This window comes from Lolium perenne, chromosome 2, assembly GCF_019359855.2.
Source record: "Lolium perenne isolate Kyuss_39 chromosome 2, Kyuss_2.0, whole genome shotgun sequence".
NCBI classification, from domain to species: Eukaryota; Viridiplantae; Streptophyta; class Magnoliopsida; order Poales; family Poaceae; genus Lolium; species Lolium perenne.
Window position 1 is genome coordinate 54,565,424 of NC_067245.2, and position 17,224 is coordinate 54,582,647.

Sequence of the window (17,224 nt, forward strand, 5' to 3'; positions counted from 1 at the left end):
GCCTTCGCTCTGCTGTGCGCGGAGAGAGACAGGGAAACTGATTCGGGAAATATAGAGACAAAAAAACCTTTTTTTTTGGCATAATGGCTGCTTCCGGCATTTTTTTGGATCATACGGAGTATATATAATATAACAAATGGGTAATACTTAATCTCAGAAAACTAAGACATTTTGGACCATTTGCTTAATAGGTTGTTCATATTTTGTTAGATTTGGTGAAAATTTTGAACTTCATAGAATATTCCCAAAAAATTCCAGTAAATGTAAAAAAAGGAAAACCAATAACATTAGGTTTTTACATAATTTTACCAATAATTCAAAAAAGCATAATTTTACAGTTTGGCAAAAAGGGTAAATTTTTTAACTTTAAAAATGAAACACTAGCAATGAAAATAATGTGCGTAAATTATTATATGAAATTGCAAAACACTTTTTACTGGCCATTTATAAGTTTTGGTCATGTGTTAAATTAGGACAAATTTTGGTGGACATTTCAAACTTCTCAAAAATAAAACTGGAAAAGTGGCATCACGCGAGGCTAGCTAGAGTGACACGCTCAACATGCATCTCGCCACATAATCATGAATCAGGGGTCCTCATTGCTAGAATTGTTGTTAATCTATTATATGGACCTATCTGCAACATATTACACAAAAAATAGTGGTTTGTGAAAAAAAATTATGATGAGTAGTTTGTGCAACAACGTCATATATCAATAATTGGTTGTCTGTGCAATCCTCCAACTATTGCTAGTTAGAAACCACCAAACCTCCTAAAAGGATCCATGCATTTTCAGATGTAGGTGCATCACAAGCTATATGTTGCTAGCAATGTTTCAGTTACCGGCTAATAAATCTGTTGCTAGCTAGTTAATTTTTTTTTCGAGGAATCTAGCTAGTTAATTCAAGTTAGCCTGCAGGCAGCCCGGCCTAGGAGAAATAAATACTTGGCATGGGATCTACTAACCAAGTCCAGCAAACGTAGCATAGAGCGTATTTGGTTGAGAACAATGCAGAGAAATGCATAGAAAAGTTAGCCTAAAAGAAACGCTTAGATTGGCACTTTCTCCGCGGCTAGGTTCTAGTGAACGCGAATATGGGCCCTTCATGGACAAATACGAGGGTGTCTACATAACCTTGCCACTAATTTGCATCATTTTAATCTTTCCTGATGTACAAAACAGTGGGTCGGTTTGAAGTATGCATAACACAAAAAAGATGCGTATTCATTTGAAGCTTTTTTTTTGTTGAAATTTAGTTAATTTTTTCCCCGTTCGAGTGTTTCAGAATTCCTTCGAAAAGTAGCTTCAACTCACTTCCACGCACGACTTTTGTGTTCATAGTTTTATATTTTGGCATTCGTGTATAAGTACATCTACACCTTCCTAATACACTGCACGTACGTAGTTGTAGATCTACTCCTCGAATGAATTGTGAAATGGTCGATCTTGTGCGAAAATTTAACAAAACTCGCCCACAAAGGGCTCAAAAAGGAAAACACGAAACCGAGTTTGAAACACTCGATGAAACGACGAACCGATCACGGGAATGAAATCACAACGTCGAGGCACATCATTTTCATGTAGACCTTATCTCGAATCGATGAATAGTTAGGAAGATTAGAGGTGATTGTGATTGAACTAGTTTAGTTAACCGCAACGCTCCTCAACGGTGCCGCCTATCAATCGAACTATCTTTCGTTTCCCCAACCGAGCTTAAATGAAATTTCTATCATGTAAACATAGTGCCAAATCTAGCCCAAGTTACGTTTCTATTCATACGATAGTTAGCGCTCCAAATTACATGTGATAGAACGAAACGAGAAAAATCAATGCGAGCAACCAGTCATGCTCACAATAGTCAGCAAAATATGTCGAAATGGTGTACAAAAGAGAGAATACGTTGCTAAATGGCTATCATATGGGCCACCAAAATGGAGGAGTATGATTGCATGACCCTGATTCAGAACATAAGCATACGTACAAAGTAACGTACGAACATACATACACCGATCCCCTTGATGATAGGATTTTGGCCTCGATACTATCATGTGTGCTCCTATGTCTCAAATTGGCACTTAACATTGAAATGTATCACCGACCACTCAGGGGTTTTATTTGATTCATAGGATTGATATATAAATTGTATAGGATGATTTAGATTTTACAGAAATATTTTCACACTAGTTGTTTGATTTATAGGAACATGTCCTATAGGAATCTTGTATTGCAAATTCCATAGGATTAAAACATTAGGTCCTACCTCATGAAAAACAAATGCTTTGGCACAATCAAGCACAACTGATTTTTTCCATAGGATTTAACTAGTCATAATATTCCAATCTTATGTTTTTCCTGTTCTTATAATTTTTCTATCCTATAAATCGAAGGAGCTCTCAAATGGTTATATTGGTAGATCCAGGATTTCGTGTTCGAGGGTGCCACGCCTTAAGCACAATTTAGTTGCATGCATGCTTGGTACAACCACCACAAATACACATCATACATTTAAATCCTGAAAATGATTACAACATGTAGGGTTTATTGCTTTTTGAATATGAAACTAGTTCCGTTCGCACCAAAACGACCAAAACTTTGGTCTGCCAATATAAAATTGGAAGTTGATTGTTCTCCCATGTACTTAGCAAAGCAAACAAAATAATTGAATACGCCAAAGAGTTCGATTTTTCGTAGCAAAAAATTATTGCACGATTGCCATTACAAAAAGAAATGCTGTAATGGGGTGGATAATTCACCTTTCTGCTACGAGCAAGGCCGCTGCACCAAATGCGTCTAATCATCATTCAACGATTAATTAACGACGGCGAATAAGTAAGTGACCGCCGAGTCAGTACGTGAGCCGAGATGGATCAAGCAACGGCGATCACGTGGAGGAAAGTTTCCGGCCGAAAAGTACGTCAATTGCCGCCAATGGTGGACATTTCCCTTGACGTCGAGAGGTGATGGGGACGGCCGGCCGGGGGTAACGTTGGGTGGATTTTATGCCGACGGCGACGGGCGGGAGAGGCTGCTCTTGTCACGGTAGATCGCGGGATATGCATACAAAAGCCTCGGCGTTCTAGAATCCGTTGAAGAGTATGCCCTTTTGCCATTTGCCACCCAAACGGTGTTGATGAGGTTGGGCTTTGAAGCGACATGACAAGCTTGTAAGAAAATGAAGATATACATGCTAATAACAGCTGTTCTCTGAAAGCTGCAGATGCAAACTGATGCGTACGTATAGGGAGCATACGTCGGCTGAAAAAGTCACGCGTGTTTTGTTGCTGCTCGAGATTATCCACGTCTATTATTCATCGAGGTATACATGGGAAGTAGGGAAAGGAGAACGTCTTCTTGTTTGTTAAGACGTAGACTCGATCAGTTCGTTGTAGGATCAGGTAAAAATGGTTGGTGTGTGAATCAAGCAATTTTCATGTCAACGACCGGTGTTGCTTTTCAAGTAGGTAACCCACCTTCCACTTGCAAGATCAGAGACGAAGAACCACTTATAGGGCCTGTTTGGTTGGTTACAAAGCCTTTTCTTGTATTGGCGGAAATAACAACAGGCCGTTAGCTTGCTCACGGGAGAAAGATTTCATTTATTGTACAGTACAAATTTTAAATCAGCCAAAAATCTTTACTATTAAATTGAAATCGGACGTGATGGTTCGTGATGGTGCGTCCAAACTAAAAGTCTCCCTGGTACCGTGCGCATTGAAATCCTGCCTGGATTTTCGCTGAAAGAGAAAAGAGGTACTCCGTACATCAAGTCAGCGAATCCGTCTTTAACACGCAATGCAACTCATCTAGAAAAAAAAAGTGAATACAGCCGCTGCTTTTTTTTTTTTTTTTTTGAGAAACACAGTACAAACGTAGACGCCCACATACACGCGCATACACTCACCCCTATGAACGCACACACGCACACCCTACCCCTATGAGCACCTCCGAAAGACTGAGCTGGCGGATTGGATCTTGAAATTGACGAAGTCACCACAGGCGCCTCGCTAACTCGCCCGATGTAAATACTTAGTCGGTCAGGCTCCAATTAAGTAGGCGCGTACGAGATTTCAGACTCCTTATACAGCTCGGAGTCACGCAAGGAAGTATGTGCGTGAGTTACGTGCCAAAAACCAGAAACTACTAGCAACGTACGTATTCAGTGTTCGGCTCGGCCAAAGCTACCAAACTACTACTAGCTGTATATGCCTCACTGTCTAAAAACAAATTTAAAATTTAAAAAAATCTGGACACTTCAGCGTTCGCACATGAAGTTTTGAAAAAAAAAATCTGCGACATGCGAAAGAATGATAATTTTCGATGCTCCAATACTATTAACGATTTTTTCTCATTTTACAAAGGCCGTAAACATGTTTTTTTCCTCGAAACTTTGTGTGCAAAAATAGAATCGTCTCCCAAACTTAGCGAAACTTTGTTTTTTTTTCCTAAAATTATGTGGCTCATAGGGAGTAGAATGTATATATATATATATATATATATATAGGGAAACTCTATTAGACACCTGGGTGCAGAATAGCTTATTCTGCTCCTGGGTCGATTAGAGCGAACCAGGCAGACGGTCCGTGGCACCCGGCGCGGCCGCCCACGGTTCCATCCCAAACTGATGTAATTTTTTTTTTGTTTCTTTTACATCGACGGTTAATTTGCCCACCGCTACTCTTACCTTGAGCCACAGTAGCATCGTGCACAACCGGTGGTTCTGGAATTTGGGCGAGCGGCTGCACTGGCGATTGCTGCTGGCGATTGCTGCTGGCGACGAGCGGCTCCACCGGCGATTGCAGCCGGCGACGAGCCTGGGATTGCGGCGGGCGGCTGCAGCTGAGGACAGCCGCCAGCGGTTTCAGGGCAAGCGCGCGACCTCGCCGGCGCGCGTCCAGGCGACCTCGCCGGCGCGCGACCTCCGACCTTATGCTCCGGCAGCAGCTGCGATCCCCGACCTCCACCAGTTGCCGTAAGCAATCACCACCCCTTTTATCTAAGAGCCACAATCGTCCAAACCTCCAGATCCCGTCCATGTCCCGCGACTTTCAGACGATTCCCATGGTTAGGGATGCTTCTCGACGCCTGGCCTTTGAATCTGACCTCTTTGCCCATCTCTCTTCCTCCTTCCGTCTAATCTGTTGTGTCTCCCGTGGGTAATAGCTTGTGTATGGATTGGATCGGCGTCCTCCTGCGGCTGCCATAACGCTAGCAGATATCCACGAATTGGGCATCTAGCCCCTTGCAATTTTACGTCAGCTTTCAGTTTGGGTACTGGGCTACTGGCTAAATGATATTTTCATTGGGAAGTTCTTCTACTAACTCCTGATTCGCGTGGAGATACCAAATTTCAATTCCAAAAGATAATTATTGGTCTCCAACTAGTGTTGATTTTTTACTTCGTTTGTTCAAATGGAAATAGCGCTGACTTTTTAACTCAATTTGTTGATGTAGAGATCCAGGTGAGGCCAAGTCTTCTACAGATAAGGTAAGATAAGTAATTAATTTACCTCACTCTAGGTCTTTGTAGTTATTTTAGCTTTATAAGTCTTATCAATTAATTTATCCATGATTAGGAGCTTAGGTATTAATTAAATGCAGACTTCATTTTTAGCTTTATTAGTGTAATACATCCATGTACCCTGTATGTAAACTAATTCTATCTATATGCACACCAATTGGCAACAGATATAGGAGCTGAATACGGTTCACATTGAACTCATTTGTGCATTTACATTATTGCGTCCATAATTTCGATTTTTTTCCTGTTATCGGATTTGGATGCGATGTAGCCTGAAGTTTTATGGTATTTTGCACTGCAGGTATGATGGGTTTTTGGCAGATTCACGTTCCGTGATGTCACAGAGGTGAAGTAGAGAAGAGACACTGGGACGGTCTTCTGGCTGGTGCCTAGTGCATCAAGGTAATGATATTATAGGAAATTTCTATGATGTGCTTGTGATATCTGTGCTCTTACTTATATCGTGTGGTGGGTTGCTTTAGTGTATGGCACTGCAGCAGGTAGCATAGATGGTATGCAATGCTGCGGGTGGCCTCGTCTGCGACATCATCGACGTATGGGTATGGACTTATCAGTTCACTTGCTGAGGACTAGAACCTCATAATTTCATTGAATACTGAAAATTTTGCAGCTAGCTCTCTTCCTGCAAAACAAAAATAAGTTGCTACCTCTTGTATAAACGGGTATTTGGATCTTCTTGCAATACTAGCTTATGGTTGGCTTCTTAGGTGTTCCAGTTAAAATTAAGCATGGAATCTTTGCTTCTGGTAACTACAATTCTAAATGTATGCACAGATCGATCATGTTTGTTCTTCTTCTTATGTATACACGTATCACTCTGTGTTTTTCTAGTCCTATTTTGAGAATACTGCGAATCAATTTACTTTTCCCTTGCAAAGTCCCCTACTAATGCAAAATCAACCATAGGTGTAGCTGACTAATGCCCAAAACCCAGTATAACAGATATAACCAAAAAAGTGTTCTATCAATCATGTTCATGACTCCTGGATGCTCTATATATAGTTTGTATGTGGTAGATTTTTCTTTGTTTTAATTTTGTGTTTGTTTAATGTTTGGTAGGCAGGGTATATATAGTTACCCTAAATCCGAATTTGGGCTTACAGGCCTGACTAGCTTCTAAATCTTGTTATATATACTGGTGATGGTGTGACAATGGACATCCCTTTTCTCCTCACTAATTCAATTTTTGCCAAAGGAATTCTATGGTTGCAAATTATGTCCAGCTTCTTGATTGTTATGGTAATTCTCTTGCCCATTTTTCAGGACAGACGGCGATGTTCAAAATATTAAGTGGGATTGGGGGTGTGTCCTGCTCCTGGGTACACAATGAAATGTAGAGCTGCACTGCATGTTGTGGTCTTCAGCGTCGGGCTGCCTAGTACGGTGGAAATACAACATCAAAGCGTCGTCTAGTGGAGCTGATGTAACTAAATAATTTGCATCGACTCATGTAATTTATTACATGTTAACATATTAATTCCTTTACTTTTGATATGCGCGCAATGCCTGAAATATGTAGACACATGTGTGCATGGACACACTGGAGTTCTTGCTGAAGCCGTACGTGCAAAACTTGCATTGTGTAATCAGGCCATCCTTACTATTCTTACGGGCATTAAACTTTTACATCACCTCTGAAATATCTTAGCTTTATTAAGTTGTAATCATTCTTCTTTATCAGTGTATATTATCTACCATGACTTGGAGTTCCTATGTCGTGTTGTCAGAAACATGTTTCTTTTTGCCAAGATTGGCACCTGGAAATCTTTGGTGAAATAATGTATTCAGAATTTTATGGAATATGATGTATTAGAATTCTCTGAGCGACATAATATATCTTACGTTCAATTAGTGGACCATAATGTATCTTAAGTTATGGTGTGTTATCAGGCTAGCAGATTCTTAGAAGCATGTCAGTGTTGTTACTGCCAAACACTCCGTTAGTTCTTTCATCGATGGGTGGCTGAATGACTCGTCCGGGATGAGCTAGTGGGCTGCTTTTACGGTGTCTTCATATTTCTTACGTCAACAGTTAAAATCCTTGCATCGGTTATTGAGGTGGGCTGACTCTGCACGATGGGCTGCAAATTACCTTTGGCATAAGTTTCTTACGTCGTACACAGCGCGGGCAGACGCACGGCCGGAGAAACGTATCTCACATGGAAACAAAATTATGTCGCGTGCTATCGGTCGGGAGCACACGAGCGGGCGCGCTTGGTGACCAGCGCCTGGCGCGGTATTGGGAGCATGGTTCGGCCGGGGAGCAGAATAATATTCTGCCCCCAGGGAGTCAAATAGCGCGTCTCTATATATATATATACGCGGATTTGCTACCCGCATGGCTAGCTATGCACCCCCTCATGGCCATCCGATACAGTGAGCAGAAAAATGAAGGGATCAAGATTCTCATGGCTGGCAAAGGAATGGACTTAACGGCTGCTACTACCCCGTTTGGAGACGTTGGGATGCTCAAGTGATGCTAGCTGTAATTGCAGACGTTCAAAAGCAAAAACATTGTACTACACTTTTTTGTACACATGTAATTGCAACCTGAATGGTAAAATACACTTTTTTCTACACATGTAATTGCAGCATGCGTTGGTTTTTGAAGGTTGCGAATTCTTTTGGGAACTTATGCCATTATAGCTAAAAACAGATTAAAACAACCGGTCAAATTATAGCATCCTTTGTGAAGGGAGTATTTGAATGCTTGGAGCCTGGCTTTGACATGCCCCGTCTAAACTGCGTTTGAAAATTGAAACTACCATTCTCACAGGCGTTTGTTTTGGCATGCTGAACCTACATGCTCTATTCCCTTGTACCGATGATAGTACAGATGATACGCTGGCAGCTGAACTGGCCAACGAATGGGACATTGCAAATTGCAACTCAAATGGCAGTTAAGCATGTTGCAACTCAAATGACAATTTAGCTGTACGTTTTAACACTTCCTACTGAAGTAAAATGGCCATCGAATGGGACACTGCAAATTGCAACTCAAATGGCAGCTGAACTGACCATCGAAAAGGCAAAGCAGTGAACCATGCAAATGGACATTGCAAATTGCAACTCCAATGACAGTTGAAGTGACCAACGAGTAGGCAAAAACAAACCATGCATATGGACATTGCAAATTGCAACTCCAATGAGAGTTTAACTGTACGTTTTGCCCGACTTGCAGTTCCAGTTCTCTAGTACTCTATTCACACCTAGAATTTTTAACAGGTTTCAAAATTAAAACAAGATATAATTATCAAGCTGGTTTGTTGATAGCTATAGCAAAGAAAATGACATAGCAGAAAGCAAGAGATTGCAGTTTGTACTGCGATTGTAATTCCAGTTGGCGTTTGTTTTGACCTCCACAGACGGCGTGACCCCGGGTTACAATACTCGACGATTAAGGAGTTGTCGCGGAGGTACGACAACGCCTCCAGGTCGCTCTTGGACATGAATCATGCAGATGATCCAGCGCACTTGTTGGCCTTCTTCTCCTCGAAGACTGTCACCTCGCCGTGCCACGGACGGTCAGAGCCATGCTTGAGGACTGAGCTTTTCGGGGAAGCCATGACTGCAGATGATGCTGAAATATTCTTATGCTTCTGATGTAATTGCCTCTCTTCACAAAGACCCATCCTCCGCATCTTGGGTGGCCTGGATTACACGGCTGGATGGATGAGCAAAGTTGACATCTGCATCAGCACAATGGAAAGTGATGCCCAATGATCGCCCAACAGCATGAATGGCACGATCTGCAAATTTTGTTAAGAGCCTGTCAATGCATTATAAAGGCACGTGATATTTATTTTCATGGCACCGCACTGATCCATGGTGTTTTCGTAATCTGGGAAAAGGTGTATCAATGTGAGACAGAATCTAGCAGGAGATCAATTACCTTTCTGAGTTCTGCTAGCCTGAAATTTCTCTTAGGCCTGTCAAACAGGGCCAAGCAGTCTTCTGGAGTTTATCCTCCCTCGAACACCTTGGCCATTATTCATAAACAGTAGACTAAGGAACAAAAATAATCAAATTGTTTGGCCATTCAGAGATAGCAAAGGATGCGGCGATCAGCACAGACGGACTGGATCAGGTGGATTCCACTCTTCTTCGATGGAGATTTTGCCTTCACAATTGCCGTGGATATTCACCACCTCATAGAAGTAAAGCCACCAAGCATGATCTCTGCAATTGTTAGGGACAAAGCAAAACGAAATTTAGTGGATGGCACAAAGCAATTCTGCAACCACGATTCCCCTACCTGGAGGTGAATACTTTGCATATCATTGAACTTGACCTTGGTAAGTGAGTGAACAAGAGGAAGAAAACCAAAAACATACACATGGAGCATGATGCTCCACATTATTAACAGCTCTGACTATTCCTGAGTTTAGTAGAGATTTGTGCTGCTAGATTCAGATACATGAACAGATTCCTGACTGAAAAAAATTTACAAAGCCTCTACTACATCATGAATAGATCCAGAAACAGGTCGTGGACTCGTGGACCATCGAGGCACTCAACTACAGGAATCCAGTAGCAGGAGAGAGATATAAGAAATATACTGAACGTGGAGACCAGCAGCACGGACCTAGTCTCGCCCAAAAATACAGAATAGGAGCAGTCCCTCCCTCCTGTCCGTATGCCACATCTGGTGAGCAGCTCATAAACTCCGTCCTCGCAGCTCGCAGCTCGCAGCACGCCGCGGCTAGAGTAGGGCTCCTTCCTCCTCGTCGACATGGGAGACGCAGAGACAGGCGCCATGGGGGAGGGGCGGATCCATGTTGTCCTAGTGTAGCTAGCAGCTCCTTAATACAAACTTGATTTGTTTTCTTCACCATTCAATAAAACCTAGCAAAAAATTATAGGAGTACCCAAAATAAAAGAAACTAATCTGAGGGACAGAGAGGGGCGGCTGCATATTTGGATCCGAAATTATTGAAGCTAGAATACAGCAGACACCAATTCGATTTTTTCTGTCCAAAAAATAGAACGTCAGACAAATACGCTGTCCTTGGAAATTCCAACGGGAACACATTGCACTTCATCTGAATGGAGAACACACTCGCACAAGAAAACCCAACAGAATAATAACTTGGATCTAGATTGGGAACACGCCAGCTTTAGCAAATCAACATGGACCTGATTCCCCCAAAAAGTGAATCAAAACTAGATCAAAGAAAATTAATGAGAAGAAACAAAACCAGATCGAGAAATAGGCCAAGACCAAACCGATCAAACAGCTTCCCATGCCCACGGCTGGGGAAATCTTCATTGTGGATCATGTGTGGAAACGCCGCACTAGCACGCGAGGGCTGAGCTTCGGCTCTGGCTCCCTCTTCTTCTCTGGTTGGGCAGCGGCGGAGGTGCGGTGCGGTGCTGCTGGGGGGGAAAGATGCGGCGCACGGATGCGGCCTCGCGCTGTGGTGGATGGGGTGGGGAGAGGAAATGTGTACGGGTGGGGTTGAGGACGCGGTGAAGAGTGTGGCCTCTGCGTTTTTCTACTCTCGCAGTACTGTTGTGGTGTTATAGCCTGTAGGGTGGTGCTCTCGATGAAACGGCGTGAATGGGATCCGTTAGAAATCGGTGCTCTCGCAAAAGGATAACATGGTGTGTATAGCAAATCGGAGGGCTCTAAGGGTATGCATAGCTAGCACCCATGGTAGCACACTATTTTGGATATATATATATATATGGAAAATATTGTGCTACCAAGGGTGGTAGCTATGCACACGCATCCAACCATTAGATCATATATAGAGAGCACAAAAGGAGCACACGGTGTTAGACAATTTCGTTTCTCTCCGTTTCAAACTATTCCCTCCGTTAGCCGTTCCACGGGAATTTTCCAAATTTTGTCAACAACACCACGGTGCATACAAACCGTAGCATTTTTTTTGCCAAAACAACAACAAGTACACGGTCACGGTGTGTCCTTTTTTCGAGTTGACAACGTGTGGACCTCGCACCACATTGGTTTTAAAATCCCGTGGCCTGCACATCCATGACCGTGGCCGATGCAAATGTGTGGAATGATGTAAAAATTTCACATCTACAGACATATGCTTCTAGCAACGGGCCCGTGACAATGTGTCAAAAGGTGTAAAAAATGCTAAATGAGAACACGATGGGTGGTCACCACCGATGCCGATACAATGTGTGAATTCACGTTAAAAAAATTACGGTTGTTCATTTCCAGTGGATCACGGTTCAGAGCAACTACGGAAACAATTACATTTGGGCATTTAGTCTTGCAACTCAAACTTTTAGCAAGGCATTTGCATTGTTAGGACACAGCTATCGTTACGAATTAGCCACTCAACACATGGACCCTCACGTAGTTCCACACCTTGGCTCATCGTCGCCGTCTGCCGAAGAGAAGATTGAGCAGCCTCCTGCCGATACCACGGTCCAAAAGGTCGCAGAAACGAGCATCGACGACCTCCCCGATGGAGTGATTGCATCTATACTAGAAAAAGTTGCAGCTTCAGCTCGGTTGCCCGCCGACTTCCTATCCGCAACCATGACGTGAGTTTATTATTGTTAATTTATTTTATAACCAAGCACCCCCCACACACGGACGATCAATAAATACGTTGTTACAATCCGCTAAACGCAGGTCCAAGAGGTTCACAGAGACTGGAAAGAGCCGATCTGTCCTCCAAAAAGTCAGTGCGTGTTGCTTCGACGTCAGCGCGGAAAAGTGGTCGGATGGGCCAAAAACATTCTTGCAAACATGCGCTGAAGCAGGCAACCTTGATGCAGCATATATCCTAGGGATGGTATGTTTACATTTCGCCATGTCACCGTCTAGTTTTTCTTCACAAACGTTGCAGGATACATCTTTCTTTTAGCACTTTTTAAATAAGTAACCCCAATTTTTTGTAGATCACGTTCTACTGTGTCAAGTTGCGTGCGGATGGCGTTGCAAAGATATCATTAGCCGCAACCGGAGGGCACAAAGATGCGATCTACGCTATGGCAGTCATCATGTTCAACGGAAGCGGTGCAGGCGAGGAAAGCAGAGACATACATGGGGCCACCCATCTGTGTGCACATGCGGCATCCCTAGGACATGTGATCGCCCTAAGAGAGCTGGGGTTCTGCATACATGATGGATACGGTATCGAACGAGACACACAAGAGGGTCGCAGACTCGTAGCCCTTGCGAGGGCCCGTGAGATGGCCGAAGCCCTCGACGATCATGGTTCTCTCTTGGGCCCAACAGAACCAGGTAAGGGGGGACAACCTACCATAGCAAACAAGTTTATGGTAGAGTGGTTCAGAGCTGGAGATGAAACACAGATCGAGTCGGGCAACGGGGACGACGTGTTACACATGTGCTCGAACCGCCTTTGCGGTCGGCAAGAGACCAGAATCAGAGAGTTTCGACAGTGCTCCTTGTGCGCCATGGTTCAATATTGCTCTCGAGCATGTCAGGCGCGGCACTGGAGTCAACACGCAGCAACCTAAACGGTAGTTTGCCACAGGCCAAACCGCACCGTTTTTATCAATGTATCGATCCGTTTGTTCTCTGCATTACCTAGTTTCTGCCCTAGGGCTATCCAACAAGCTATGTAACACTGTAAAGTTTATGTAAGCTCATTTGTAAGGCAGACTAATCGCCTGTTACAAGGGATTTTTTCAATTGCCTTATAATTAACATAATACAGTGGTAGAGTTCATTTTGGCTAATAGTCTTTAAAAAATTCAACACCAAGGCCAAAAAAACAGAATGACATACAAACTGAACCACACTGATTATTTTTTGCATCCACCTAGTTTTTTAGATCGTGGGCCGTCATTTCTCTACTTGCATGGGGGATACAAAGTTTCCACTCCGCGAACGACGAACGTGCAAAAATTCTAACCCTATTCACCACATAAAATCCCCAAAAATCGCAGTCGAACTGGATTTTCCAAGCATCTACATGAAATGACAAACAACTCACCGCACGAGCAATTTTATTTCGCACATAAAATATAAGGTACAAAGTACAGCAGTTTGGCTGTAAGTTTTTTTACGCCGCTAAATTGTCCAAGCCCACACCATTAATTCGAAACAACGCCGGACCATCCTAAATGTGTGCAACCGTGTTAAAAAACACACATTACATACGGTACGGTCGGAGGTACCGTAGCCGATACAAAGTGTCAAAACGTGCAAAAAAAGAGTTTTTGCACACGGTATGGCACCATGAACCAGTGACCGTCCGGACTTTCAGAAAGCTCAAGCCAAACTGATAGTCAAGCCTTCCTTTTCAGGCCGATTTTTCTGGCATCATAACATTTTCCCACCGATTCCAGTTTTAATCTTCTATCTCTTCTTCCAAAAGCAGCATCCTCTTCCTCACAAGGTTAGTTTCTGCAAGGAGAAGCATCACCTCATGAGAAGTAGCAATCCATCGTGGAGTGGCCGAAGGGGCCGATCCACCAACAAAGAAGGGACTGCAAGTTGGGCCGCCGGGAGGATGGTGACGCAACAACTGCCTTATGCAAACTCACATCTTTTCACCGAGCTGAACGCCTGCTCCAAGGTATTCACCTGCAGGCAGATTGACCTAGCTCAATCAACTGGTTTCAGAGCTTTTTCTACCCCAATCCACGAGATCCAGTTCGACCGGCAGTTCACTACATGGCTTATCACCAAAGTTGACACCATTAACAGGTCAGTCTTGGTGTCCGCTGGCAAAAGGCTAAGTGTTTTCCAGGAAGATGCAGCCATGGTGCTCGGAATCCCTTCCGCCGGGAAAGAGGTATGGGACGCCAGCCTTGACAAGTCTGTCTCGATGCGTCAGAAAATAGAGGGTCTGATCGGCATAGACGAAAAAACAACTTCACCAAGGCAGGCAGCAATGAAGATGCTTCGTACTCTCGCCGGAAAAGACCTTTCATCAGCAGAAGAAGAAGTTTTTAAGGTTTCATTCTCAGTGTTTGTAGTCAGCATGCTTTGCGATAGCACCAATCCAGGAGATGTTGAGTCAGTGAACTTTTGGCCTGCATTATCAGACCCAGGTGGCATTCACCAATTTAATTGGGCATCGTATATTGTAGACTCAGTTTTCTCGGCCTGTGTTTGTGCAAGAAAGGCAACTAGGACGAACACGCCATACAACCCCCCGTCAGGGACTGCATTGTTTCTCCAGGTACGGATAATATCCCCCATTAACATTTTTGACACCACTCTCGATGATTTTTTGACCTTACTAACTAATCGCAATACTTTCTGCAGATTTTTTACCTCGACAACATGGACTATGGATCATTGTCATTGGATAAAAATAAACTGCCTCGTATGGATGCTTTCGCACCAAAAATCTTGTCCAAACAGATTTTGGCTGAGACAATTGGCTTACGAGGCCAGACGCCATGCAGAATGTTCGGCGCCGGCAAGGCAAGACTCCCCTGCTACAATTTTTTTTATATTTATAGGGAGACGCACCAATTACCGGGTATGCAAAAACTATTTTTTCTAACCTCCCATGCCGTTCGACCTAATTTGTTAAACAGCTTCGCCCAGCCGGACAAGTTGTCTACCGAAGAGAGGTTGTCAGACCAACAACCACCCGAAGTCCCAGGAGTGCAGCAATTTCCATTGCAAAAAGGCCACGGGAGTCCGGTGCACCCAAACATCCAATCCACCGCGAGCAAGCACCAAATATGGACGTTAGTTCCTCACACACAAGCACGCCAACTATCTACTTTTCAAATGTCCATATACTATACTTTATCCTTACTTCAGAAACTTACTTCTCCCGTATTTGTCATAGGCCAAGATGCAGGCAATTATAGCTGTAAAAGCTCACAACGCCAGGTGCATCAAGATACTCACATTGGCAAGGAGGTCCATAGAGGAAGAGACTGACAAGCTTGTACAAGCGATATCCACCTTGAACTTCGACAACCAAGGAAATGGCAACGAGCAGGCAACCGAGATCTCAAACTCCCCGGGAGAACCTTTCACCCCGTCGCCAACCACACCAGACACAACAGGTCCGTTACTAGGTACAACCCCATCACCATATTTTTTTGTACATTTCCACATGGGAGACTAATAATGGTTCGTATATCAACAGGCACAACACCAACCAATTCGAAACACCCCCTGAGCCAGCCTCCCCCGTTCTCGCTAGGACCTGAATTCGATGATTTTTCCCTTGACCAAACACCCGTTTTCGGCATACAAAAAAATGGGATAACTAGTTACTCGCCATTATCTCCACTTGGTCCTAGCCCACCGAAAAAGGTTAGCCGTAAATCAAGCCCTAAGTCCCCAATGGAAAAGACGAAAATTAAATCAGGAGAGTTTCTATTCAACAAGAGGACAACATCACAAATTAACCTCAATGATTTAGTGGCCGAGCTAGAATACACCCAGTCTCCGGTAAACCGAAAGGTCGTCCGCGAAGGAAGAATAATTTGTCCACCAAGAGACACGTCATGGCCTTCATGCAGCAAGAGAAAAGAGGCTGCAAATTCATTCCACAAATGGGCAATTGGATCCATTGGACAATTAAACAGGTTCCTACCAAACCTCATTTTTTAAACCCTACAAACATTTAACAGTTTTGCATTTTTTATTCAACCTGTCTGTTTCTTATATAATTATTCAACCAACATATTTTTTGTTCAACACAGTTTCTGGTTGAGGCATGGATCACCGAAATTCATCGAGATTTCATCCTCCCACCTTATCGAGCAATTCAAAATTGGTGGATCATTGGGACCCGAAACGTGCGACATATGTTTTCGTCGATTCCAGCAGGCTTCATCGAACGGTGCGACCCCTGACTGGCGCCACTACTTGGAGACAGATTTTGCGGTAACTAATCAGCAAGAATCCATCGTGTAATAGCCTAGTATTATTGAATTGCTCGGAAAATCACTCATACCTTTACTTTGTTTCCTCTGTTCCTGCTAACATAATGCAGATGCGTGCTATTGCCGGAGAAGATTACATTACCGCCAGGAGCACACAACAACAATGGATTGGTAAACATTTAAAGAACGACGTGTCCAAATGCATGCTGGTACTTCCTACCTTATCTTATTATTTGCTCACATGTCTGCCAGCTAATATAGCCCCCCGCGTTTTTTTACGAACAGAATTAAAAATAGGGAAAAAAATATCTAACAATATCCTTTTTTCCCTTACCAGATAATCACACTAGTAATGGTGGACAGCAAATGTGCAGCATATGCATGGGACATGAAGAGAAGGCAAATTACAGTTCACGCTGCTGGAAACCATGCAGGCCAATGGGATGCATATGAAAAAATAGCAGCTGCCCTTACCAAAGCATTAAGACGTTGCATAGAAACATTCTTCGATGGGTGGATTATTGACTGGGCTAATTGGACAAATATCTACACAAAAACTTCGCCACTAGCCGAAACAGCGACCAACGAGTAAGTACTTTTTCCTATGGTGTTATTCAACCATTATTCATCGTTAGCTTGCAATACAACAACATAGGCTCATGTTCCAATTAATCTGACACATATTCCTGCGCCAAAATAAAATACAGGAATGATTATGCAGTTCAAGCTCTCCAATTCTGCCGCACTTTCGATGGAGTAAAACAAGGTGGACGTCTCACCTCGGTAATATATCAGGAAGCAAACACAAAACCCCGCTACATAGTCTTACACTTTTTTCTATACTTGTGGACAATTTTATATTACACAAC

At 43.3% G+C, this 17,224-nt stretch overlaps 2 long non-coding RNA genes across 3 annotated transcripts; one reads left to right on the forward strand and one right to left on the reverse strand.

Moving 5' to 3' along the window:
- The first annotated feature begins 4,647 nt into the window (after nt 1-4,647).
- Nucleotides 4,648-7,253, forward strand: LOC127332647 (uncharacterized). The gene is made up of 5 exons (XR_007870593.2): nt 4,648-4,970; nt 5,453-5,486; nt 5,821-5,921; nt 6,002-6,079; nt 6,804-7,253. It is a non-coding gene; the product is annotated as an uncharacterized lncRNA (long non-coding RNA).
- A 1,385-nt stretch (nt 7,254-8,638) lies between these two features.
- LOC127330019 (uncharacterized) lies at nt 8,639-10,120 on the reverse strand. Of its 2 annotated transcripts, none has more exons than XR_007869091.1 (2): nt 9,433-10,120; nt 8,639-9,229 (listed from the first exon to the last, which is right to left on the reverse strand). It is a non-coding gene; the product is annotated as an uncharacterized lncRNA (long non-coding RNA). The 2 variants fall into 2 exon arrangements; XR_007869092.1 differs by having other exon boundaries at nt 8,639-9,309.
- Nucleotides 10,121-17,224: the final 7,104 nt, after the last annotated feature.